Consider the following 8,956-nt stretch of genomic DNA (forward strand, 5'->3'; position numbering starts at 1 on the left):
ATCACTTCCCCCAAGCCACCCCCTACAAACATCTCACCTGGTTTAAGTTCTTCCTTGTAACTCACAGAAGGGCTTAAATGTCAGTACTTGGGAGGACTCAGTTTGAACACTCTAGCCGTACTGAAAGTAGCATGTGCCTCATTAAGTGTCGCCAAAGCAAAGTAATGTGATCTGAGTGGCCACCAACAGCTCAAGACCCCACCCTTTGTCTCACCCTCTTTGCCTTTCCCATAAGCCCTGCGTGGAAGCCTAGGGCTGGATCACCAACCTGGAAAGGCTGACCTATGTCTGTGTTCTATGAAGACCAGTGGCTGGTAGCCAGACCCTCAGGAAAAGCAGACAGCCTGCTCCTGAGTTTTGACATCACCACCCTCCATACTTCCTGGTTTACATGCTGCATCATTCATGAAAAAGATTAAAATTCATTACCCAGGATGAGGCTACAGACTTTAATTACAGGACTCAGGAAAAGCGGTGACATTTAGCTGTAATACCCCCAAAGAGATTTAACTTCATTTGGTTTGTCAAAGACAAAAAATACTCTTGATATTTGTTGAAAGTGGGAAGGCAGATTGTGTTCATCAGGGGCTGTGTTTGTTGGTCCTAGAGCCACTGTCCAGTGTCTTATGGGTGGCAGGGGAAGAGATCACTTTAACCCTAGCTTCAGCAAAGATCAATGGATATGCAAGGTACCCTTTGATTTACCCAGACAAAGAAAGTGATCGGGAACAGTCTGTTGTTAGTCATTTTGTCTCTTGGTTGGCTGGTTTGGTTGGTTGATTGGTTGGTTGGTTGGTGACTGGTTGGTTGATTGGCTGGCTGGCTAGCTGGCTGGTTGCTTGGTTGCTTGGCTGGCTAGCTGCTTGGTTGGTTGGTTGGCTGGTTGGTTGTCTGTCTGTCTGGTTGGTTGGTTGCTTGGCTGGTTGATTGGCTAGCTAGCTGTTTGGATGGTTTAGTTGGTTGACTGATTGGTTGGTTGGTTAGTTTGGTTGATTGGCTGGTCGGTTGGTTAGTTGGTTGGTTGGTTGGTTGGCTGGCTGCTGGTTGGTTGATTGATTGGCTGGCTGGCTGGCTGGTTGGTTGGTTGGTTGGTTGGTTGGTTGGTTGACTGGCTGGCTTGCTGGTTGGTTGGTTGGTTGGTTAGCTGGCTTGCTGGTTAGTTGGTTGGCTGGCTGACTGGTTGACTGGTTGGCTGGTTGGTTTATTGTAGTGCTGGAGACTGAACCCTGTGTATTGTGTATGCTCAGCAAGCGCTCTCCATCTGGATTCTAGCCCTAGTTCTCTTTACTTTTTACCTTGAGACAGGGCCTCAGTGTTGCTCAGGCTGGCCTTGCACTCACCCTGTGGCCTAATCAGCCCTGGCACTTGCATTTGTGCTGCTATAACAAACTACCATAGACAGAGTAATTGATTTATTTTTAAAGTTTTAATATTTATTTAGTGTGGGCATTCATGCATGCATAAGCTTGTGAACTATGACACCCCCATGGATGTCTGAGGACAGTTTGTGGGAGTCAGTTTTCTCTTCCGTCATGTGGGTCCCAACATTGTCAACATGGTAGCAAATGCCCTTACCTACTGAGACATCTCACCAGCCTGATTTATAAGTAATAGGAATGTATTCCTCTTGGTTCTGGTGGTGGGGCTGTCCCAGGTCAAGGCATAGGAGACCTAGTGGCTGATGAGGGCTGTTCTCTGCTTCCAAGATGGGCTGTGTCCTCAAGTGACAGAAGGGACAAGGACAAGAGAACCCAGGGAGCTTCCTCCAGCCTTTTTATAAGGTAACAAAAGCCCTTCATGAGGGCTGCAGCCTGGAGCCTAAACCATCTCCTAAAGCCCTGCATCCTAGCACTCTCACAGTCACAGAGACCTTTAAACACGTGAACTGGAGGGAGTGTAATGCTCACATTGTGACATCCCTTTTATTTATTTATTTATTTTATTCTGGTTTGTTTGTTTGTTTTTGCATGTTTATTTTTTCTAAAGAGAGAGATAAAGAAATGCCATGGAGTCAGGGGGTGGAGCACTGGAGAGAAATTGGGGGAGAGGAAACCATGGTCAGAATACATTGCATGGAAAAATTTTCAGTAAAAATATATTTTAAAAAAACAACACTTTTAATATGTGTCCACACTATGGTTATATAGGATTTGTCAGCCAAGGGTTTATATGCTGGATGCCTGATCCCCAGTGTTGAGACAGTAAAATGTGGGGCCTCATGGGAGGTCCCTACTTCATTGAGATACGCCCTTGGAAAGGACTTAAAGTTATTCTGTGACCCACATTAAAGTGAAGTATCACAAGAGTGTGTTTAATTCTTGAGTCGCTGCAGTGGTTACAATAAAAAATGTCCCCCATAGGCACAGGCATGTGGATACTTCATTCCCACTGCGTGGTGATGTTTGGGGAGGTTTAGGAGTTGTGGCCTTCCACTGGGGGAGGCTTTGAGGGTACATTGCCTCACCCGACTTCCGGTTGGCTCCTGCCTTTGTGCTTTTGTTTGAGGACATGAGTTCTCAGTTTCTCGTTCTGTCCCTATCTGCTGCTGGCTGCCATGCTTCCCTGCCAAAACGGACTCCTGTCCCCCGGAACCATCAGCTCAAATAAACACTTCCTTCTATCAGTTGCCTTGATCCGGTGTTTAACCCACACAACTGAAAAGTAACTAGTACAATCCCCCTCCACTTTCCTGATGTGATCATTTCCTTCCTGTCCCGTGACACCACCAACCATGAGGCCGGCAGAAGAAGCTAAACAAAGGCGGCCATCTAGTCTGGAACATTTTAGCCTCCAAAACTGTGAACTAAAGAGGATTATTTTCTTTATAGTTAACCAGCTTCTGGAATTTTATTATAGTAACAAAAAAAGATTAACAGAGACCCACATTTTGCCTTTCTCTGTTCTGATGTCTGGGACCTCAAATGACCTCAAATTGATAGCTCAGAGCTGGAATCATCTGCAGGTCCCCTCACTCAGGATTCTTAGCACTCCTCTTGTTGCCCTGACAACACGTACCTTACAGGACAACTTAAGGGAGTGTCCTAGTCAGGCTGACTGCTGCTGCGATGAAACACCATGACCAAAAGCAAGTTGAGGAGGAAAGGGTTTCTTTGGCTTACACCTTTACATCATACTCCATCATCAAAGGAAGTCAGGACAGGAACCCCAACAGAGAAGGAACCTGGAGGCAGGAGCTGATGCAGAGGCCATGGCTTGCTCCTCATAGCTTGCTCAGCCTGATTTCTTATAGAACCCAAGACTATCCGCCCAAGGATGGTACCGTCCTCAATGGGCTAGGCCTCCCACATCAGTTGCTAACTCAGAAAATGCCCTCCAGGCTTGAATAAAGCCAATCTTATGGAGGCATTTTCTTAATTGAGGCTCCCTCCTCTCAGATGACTTCAGCTTGTGTCAAGTTGACACAAAACTAGTCAGCACAATTGACTCCATTTCAACTCGACACACAAATACGTTCCTGTTAAGCTACAACCTTTTCTTATTTATCCCCAAGATCACACATGAATATTGGCATCAAAATATAAAACACTTTGCAAACTTAAAAAGTCCCACAGTCTGACAAAAGGAATAAGCTCATTTGGTTCACGCTTTGATAGGATATACATGATGGCGAGGCAGACGGGGTCACACGGCTGTGACAGCAGAGGGAGCATGTGACAGAGGCTTGCTCCTTTTCTACCAACTAGAAAGCAAAGAGATAGGCCATGCTCCAACCTTCAAAGGCTTGTCCCCAGTGACCCCTCTACCAACCAGGCCCCAGAGCCCTCTAAAAGAGCATCACGGTTGCATACCAGGAGTTCAAACATAGGAGCCGCCTATGGGAGGGAGACATTGCTGATTCAGACCATAACGCACATGACTCCTAAGCATTCACGTGAGCAGGGACCTCAGCTAGGCTCATGTCTAGAAGAGCACCTGGGCTAACACATAGCACAGATGCTCGAGCAAGTGTCTCAGTTCTAAAAGCAGAGCTCCTTAAGAGCCTTTTGAGAGCTACTGCCTTTGGCTGGGGCTGTAGCTCAATTGTTGAGTGCTTGTCTAGCATCCTTAGGGTCCTGGGTTCAATCTCCAGGGCCACAAACAAACATCACAGCACAGGGCCTACCCAGGCCCAGGAGAGGGGACATAGACCCTGCTTCTCTTTTAGAATAAAGAGTCATGCATTGTAAGGGCTTGTGAGATGGGACATATTGTGGTGATCATCTATAGAAAATATACCTTGCTACCCCTCCCTAAGACCTAAGACAATAGTCTCTGAAAGCTTCTGTGTGTGATTTATTTGGGAGCTGGGTGGCAGGCCCCCCAAAAGAGCAAAAGCCCCCAACAACAAAAATCCTCTCTTAAGTTGCTTCTATTGGATCTGTGGTCACAGCCACAAGACAAGTGACAAACACAGTATCCAAAGATGGAAACGATGCAGACCCAGCCAGCAAGCTTCACAACCAAAGTCTGAGTGCCGCATGGCACAGACATTGTCTTCCTCCTGTCCTTCCGTCAACCAGGGGTGTGTGAACAGAACTGTGGGTGCCTGGGCTGCCTCTCAGGTACTCCTGGACCAAGATCTCCTGAAGCGCCCTGTGCAGGGCTGCCTTAGGTCCTCTGGCTCCACATGTCCCCTTTGATCTGCGGCCACGGCGTCTGTGCTACATGAAGCATGAGGCCATCCTAGTTTACCTTTGTCTCAATACTGGGTCTCTTGATGGATGAACAAACAGCGGTAGGTAAGTGTTCCACACCAAGTAGGAACTGAAGAGCAGGAATGTAGCTCAGGGGTGCAGCACTTGCCTGGCATGGGTGAGGCCCTGGGTTCAATCCCAAACATCACACCATTGTGCTGGCTAGTTTTATACACACATGGTCAAGGAGTTGGAGCTATCAGTGCAGAGGTTCTTGCTAGAACTTGGAAAGCATTGTCACACAAAGCCTATTCAGTGTTATTTCTTCCTCATCACCCTGCCCATCTAGGCGGCCTCCTACATGCTCTCACAATGCATATTATATCTGCAGTGTCTCTATTGGCTGGGAAATGGGGTTCCAAGGATCTATCAATCATATCCTGGCTGTGTTCACTGGAGTATTTCTGGATGAAATTTACCAGTGGACTGATGGAAGCGGCTTGCTCTCCTTAGTATAAAAACCTTCATCTTCCATCAGATGAAGTCCTGAAGAGGAATAAAAAAGGCTGACTCTTTTGGAAGAGAGACTTCATCCTTCTTAAGAGTCCCTGGATGGAACCATCAGCTTTATTCTGGCCTATGAACTTGACTTGAAATCTTGCCTCTTTCTGGGTCTTACATCCACTGGCCTCTGGGCAGGCAGGAGAACACTGCGTCCTTTCTTACTGACTCACAGGTCTTGATACTACTCACTTTGTAGTAAACAGTGAGGCATATACATACATAATTTTCTTATGGATTCTGCGTCTCTAGTAAGCCCCGAATAACACAAGGACATCATGTTCCATGGTGGCTCTGAAGTGCCCTTTTCTTGCTGGTCTTCACCACTTACCTGTAGATGTAACCAACCGTCTTATTAAATAAGAAACACAGAACCAATGCAAAGAAGAAAGCCAAGAGGTCAGAGCTAAGAGCTAAAACCTTACCCTTCCTCCTGCGGGAGTCCTACCTCTCCAAAAAATAGCTACTTCCTATGTTAAAGTCTTTATAAAGACTTTTGGTTCTGCCTTCTTGTTGGTTGTAAACCCAACCACATGACCGCCTCGTCACTGCCTGTCTGTACAGACCTCCAGGTCTTCTATGGTTGGTATTGAGATTAAAGGCGTGTGTCTCCAATGCTGGCTGTATCCCTGAACACACAGAGATCTACCTAGCTCTGCCTCCCAAGAGCTGGGATTAAAGGCGTGCGCCACCACCGCCTGGCTTTCCTATGGCTTGCTAATATCTCTGACCCCGGGGCAACTTTATTTATTAACATACAAATAACATTTTAGTACAAAATAAAATATCACCATACTTACCCATAAATCCCTTGGGGAGCTGGCAGCCTCTCTTTACCTATGGGTTCTCAGTCCCTAGCAAAGAGCCCGGCATGTCTCACATGTTGAGTTCTGACCTCCGACTGGTCTAGCTTTGCATGTATCAAGGTTTGCTTCTTTCCTTTGGGCCGTGGTAGACACCCAGGAGAACCCTCCCACTTCTCACTTAGCTCTCTAACATGCATATGCTTACAGTTGGCAACGGTCGGATGCCTGCATGCGCACAGAGAATCTGCTGAAATGAATTACCTGGAAGTGTCCTGAGGGCAAAAACCCGATGGATGTAGTCATAACAGCCCCACAGCCATCTTCTCAGAGTCCGGGGGGGGGGGGGGGGGGGAGGGGAGTGGGGGAGGGGGCTGGAGGGCTTGCTGGAGGAGGAATTCTTCTGAAACAGGGAGAATGGCGTGTCAGCGAGTGCTTGTGAGTGGAGATGGGGAGGGTCGAAGCCCACAGTAGGAACTTATGGGGTTGTATTAGTCACTTTTTTATCACCATAAAAAAATTCCTGATGGAAACAGCTCTTAACATCTCTTCGGATGTTCATTAGTACTTCCCTTGTTGCCGCGACACAATACCCAACAGCGTAAGGAAGGAAAGGTGGCGCTGGGCCCACAGCTCTGGAGTGTACTATCTCCTGGTGGGGAAGGCCTGGCAGGTGGCTGGTTACCTCACACCCACAGTCAGGAAGCAGAGAGAGATAAACGCTGGTTTTCACTCGGCTTTCTCCTTTCTCTGCAATCTGAGATCTCAGCCCACAGAACATGCCACCGCATTCAGGGCGGGCTTCACACTATTCTAGAAGGTCCCTCAGACCTGCCCAGAGGCTTGTCCCCTAGGGATTTCCAGACCCTATCAATTGGCAGTCAGTAACTGTCAATGGTTTACTTCAGCTCATGGTTTTAGAGGGATTTCAGTCCCTCGTGGTGGAGAAGGAATGGCTGCGTGTGTGATGTGGCAGGAACCAGGGAGCCAGACACTCAGCCTGTAACCAGGGGTGGGTATCTTGACACTACTGACCCACTTCCAGCAGCCAACCCCCAGTTCTGATGTGACAGAGCAGCTTCCTCCATCTTGTATTCTTGCTGAGGACACTACAGGTCTAACTAGAATTTGATTTCCTAGATGGAGAATCCTATGGAAGATTACCCAACTCTATTCTAGGAACCAAAGGTCAGGATGTCCTCGCTAACTTACCTTAGCCTTTGTTAAAACACCCTGTTTGTACAGAACCCCCTTGAGCTAACCCTTATCTTAGCTTCTGTTAAAGCCTCTTGTTTCAAACTGCTTACTCTGGGAATCTGCCCCCCTCCAAACAGCTGCTGAGTGAAACACCTGGTGGTCGAGTCTCTGCCCTTAAAACCCCCTTGTTCTGGATACTCAGGGCCACACCCAGGTCCCCAAACACTTGGGTGTGGTCTTAGCCGGCTAGAATAAAGACTTTGAATTGGTTATACACTGTGTCCGAGTGGTCATCTCTGGTGGGCTCCCCTTAACACCAAAGGGATCCACATCACCAGCTGGGCACCAAATGCTCAGCCTGTGAGCCATGGAGCACAATTCAGATCTACATATAAAGGCCGGTGGAAAGCTTGAACTCAGCAAGCCCCCAGGAGTACTGTCCCAGGAAATTGGAGATTTGAGGCTACTTCCCAGGCTGCAGGTTACTCCCGGGACTCTGTGTTCACCTAATTCTTAGGGTGGGGCGCTTCCCAGTGATGTTTTCACCAGCCAAATATGGGCTCCAGGTTGGTACATCGGTACCATTTCCTTTGCTTCTCTGTCTTTGTCTAAACATCAGGCCACAATGCCCACTGAGTTCTGGAAAATGTGCTCCAGATGGAGGGAAGGAGCTCCGCTGCCTCGTCCGCCACTAGAAAAATTTGCCCACGGTAAGTCCCAAGTGGCTTTTCATGGTCATGTTTCCAAATTAAGAAACTGCTGGGATTAAACACATTTCATCCCAGTATTCACAAGTAGAGGCAGTGGATCTCTATGAGTTCCAGGCCAGCATGTGAGTTCCAGACCACTTAGGGCTATACAGTGAAACCCTGTCAGCAACAGCAAACAGAAAAGAAACAGAAAGAAAAGAAAAAGAGGCAGTGTTGGTCCCAGTGGCTCCAAACAGAAATCTTTTGCATGTTTGGGGATGCACATTCTATTTTCTCCATCATATAGGCATTTTTTTTTATTTTGAAGAAAAAAAAAAAACATTCGATGGCATGAATTCTAAGGGATACTCACAAACCTGGAGCAATTCTAATTCCACTGTCTTTGGAGGCCTGGAGGGTGGGCAGCAATGGGGTTGCCCCAGCCCCCAGGGGTGAGCAGGCGGTGCCTAGGGGTGAGCAGGCAGTGCTAACCACGCCCACCCCTCCTTCCAGTGCAGACTGTGGAGTGAACAAATGGAATCCAGATTTATTTGTGTGCACACAGCATCCTCGGGTGTTAGAATCCTGCTGTGTTTGCTGAGGTCAGGCTGTTCACTCGCGTGTCCCTAACTTCCAGTGGGGGGGAGGCAGTGTACCTTCAGACCACAACACATCCCTCCCAGCACATCTGTATGCTGGAAGCTGAGGACCAGTCCCAGGGCCACTCTGCTCTGGTCTCCCCTGTACAGCCACCAAGCTGTCTATTGCATGCATTTCTGGAAGCTGCTGCCTCAGGATCCCAGGGTCCCAGGGTCCAGGGGCTCTGGTCAGAGACAGCAGTCTTCACAGAGCCCAGAGCCATGGACAGTATGGATGGTGCCAATACTGTAGTCTGGCCAAGGAGAGCAGAGGAGAGCCGCACTGTGAAAATGGGAACAGTCCGTCAGCGTGTCTGTCTGTCTGACCATCAGACTTCCAACCTCAGGATTGGCGGCAAGTTCTAGGTTACTTTGGCTCCAGACAAACTCTTGACTCTTTGGTTCTGGCACAATCAGCCCTTGTGTGCCAGCCT

General features: G+C 48.1%; 1 long non-coding RNA gene across 1 annotated transcript; it reads right to left on the reverse strand.

Annotated features, from left to right (window-relative positions):
* Nucleotides 1-435: 435 nt before the first annotated feature.
* Nucleotides 436-6,336, reverse strand: LOC128118679 (uncharacterized). The gene is made up of 2 exons (XR_008221297.1): nucleotides 6,263-6,336; nucleotides 436-5,526 (listed from the first exon to the last, which is right to left on the reverse strand). It is a non-coding gene; the product is annotated as an uncharacterized LOC128118679 (long non-coding RNA).
* Between the last annotated feature and the right edge of the window lie 2,620 nt (nucleotides 6,337-8,956).

This window comes from Peromyscus californicus, unplaced genomic scaffold (assembly GCF_007827085.1).
Source record: "Peromyscus californicus insignis strain IS unplaced genomic scaffold, ASM782708v3 Scaffold_22__1_contigs__length_63687245, whole genome shotgun sequence".
Taxonomy (NCBI): domain Eukaryota; kingdom Metazoa; phylum Chordata; class Mammalia; order Rodentia; family Cricetidae; genus Peromyscus; species Peromyscus californicus.